Source organism: Cynoglossus semilaevis, chromosome W, assembly GCF_000523025.1.
Source record: "Cynoglossus semilaevis isolate Cse_v1.0 chromosome W, Cse_v1.0, whole genome shotgun sequence".
Taxonomy (NCBI): Eukaryota; Metazoa; Chordata; class Actinopteri; order Pleuronectiformes; family Cynoglossidae; genus Cynoglossus; species Cynoglossus semilaevis.
The window spans coordinates 4,006,480-4,008,395 of NC_024327.1; the positions used below are offsets into that span (position 1 = coordinate 4,006,480).

General features: G+C 50.4%; 1 pseudogene; it reads left to right on the forward strand.

Moving 5' to 3' along the window:
* Positions 1-1,490: 1,490 nt before the first annotated feature.
* Positions 1,491-1,916, forward strand: part of LOC103396986 (uncharacterized) — a 4,214-nt pseudogene continuing 3,788 nt past the window's right edge.

Genomic DNA, 1,916 nt, shown 5'->3' on the forward strand with positions numbered 1-1,916 from the left:
TCAGAGACAATTTCCAGAGGAATACTGTGAAGTCGAAAGACATGAAGCACCAGGAGTTCAGCGGTCTCAAGAGCAGAGGGGAGTTTAGGAAGAACCACAAAATGCACAGCCTTAGAAAACCTGTCCACAATGGTCAGAATGACCGTCTTACCTTGTGAAGAGGGTAGTCCAGTAACAAAATCTATTGCAATGTGAGACTACGGACGACCTGCAACAGGTAAGGGGCGCAGCAGGCCAGCAGGTGATTTATGCGATGCCTTCCCCCTAGCACACACAGAACAAGCAGAAACCAATGCTCGAGTGTCTGTGACCACGGTGGACCACCAAAAATACTGTTGCAGGAGTGACAGGGTGCGGCTGATCCCAGGATGACAGGCAAATCGGGACATGTGTGCCCACTGGAGAACTTGAGCGCACCGCGTCTGGGACAAACCAGGGTCCGGTTGGTGTTGCTGGGCCCTCTTCACGACATCCCCAAATCTCCCAGGTCACAGCTGCTACCACGCAGGATGGAGGCAGGATGGTAGCCGAAGCCAAGGGAGCATCTTCGGAAACCAAACTGGCGGGAGAGAGCATCTGGCTTTATGTTGCTGGATCCCGGACGATAGGTTAGGGTAAAGTTAAATTGACCAAAGAATAATGCCCATCGGGCCTGACGGGAGTTGAGGCATTTGGCTGTTTGAATATAGGACAGATTTTTATGATCGGTCCAGACAATAAATGGCTGCTCTGCCCCCTCCAACCAGTGTCTCCTTTCCTCTAGCAGCTAATGTTATGAAATCCACCAAATACTCAGCTACACTGCAGGCACCTTGGCGAAGGGACAATAGACGCTGACTGGCATCTTTACCTTTAACAGGGTGGTCAAAAACTTTCTTCATCTCTGCCACAAAACTGGCATAGGAGGAGTTAATCCGTGGAGAGCCACTCCAAACAGCAGCACCCCAAGCTCTAGCCCTCCCAGTTAGCAACCCAACAATGAAGGCAATCTTGGACTTGTCCGTAGCGTATGTCTGTGGCTGTAGATCAAAAACAAGGGAGCATTGAACCAAAAAAGATTGACAAGTCCCCAGATCACCATCATAGCATTCAGGTGCTGGGACATAAGGCTCTCTGGGCAGATAAGAAGGCATCACGGGAGGTGGGCCAGGAACAGAGGGACTGGGACTAGTTGGAACTGATAGGGATTGGGCAGCACTAAACTGACTCTCGATTCTGGACATAGTAGCAGTCAAACCTCTCAAAGTCGCCACGACTTCTTGAAGAACATGTTGGCCACTGAGGGTTCCTTGGAAGGCAAAGGCTTGGCGGAGAGCCGAGGAGGCTTGAAGAAGCTCATCCGAGACCGCTAGGTCAAAGTTCTGGTCAGATCGTTCTGTCATGGTTACACAGGTAATGACCCAAAATGCAGGCTCAGACAACGGTTGGTGAGAAAAGGGGACTTATTTTGACGTGGGAAAAAAGGGGGAAGGAGAGGGTCCAATAGCGAGATGGAGGAAATGGCTGAGGTGAAGCAGTGGTTGGAGCGAGATGGAGGAGGCACAGAGTGTGGACTATCTGGAGATGGTTGGTGGAGAGCAAGCAAGCAGGTAGCAGGAGGTGGACCTGAGCACAAGAGGATCGATGGTTAGAGATCAGTCAAGAAATCAACAGAAAGCACAAGGAACAATAGTTTAAGGCGATCTGAACGTGAACTACCACAGTGGCTGAACAAATGATCTGACAAGGAGTGGGAGGAAGGCCAGGGTTTATATGCAGTTGGAGTGATGACTTGATGGAAGGCAGGTGAGCTGAGGAACGGCAGGTGTGCTTCTGTCAGTTTGCCCGAGCGGTCCGGAGGCAAAACACAAGAGAATGATTCTCCAGGTGGTACTGTATGTGTGTTTATTCCACACATACAAAATCAACCACTTTAC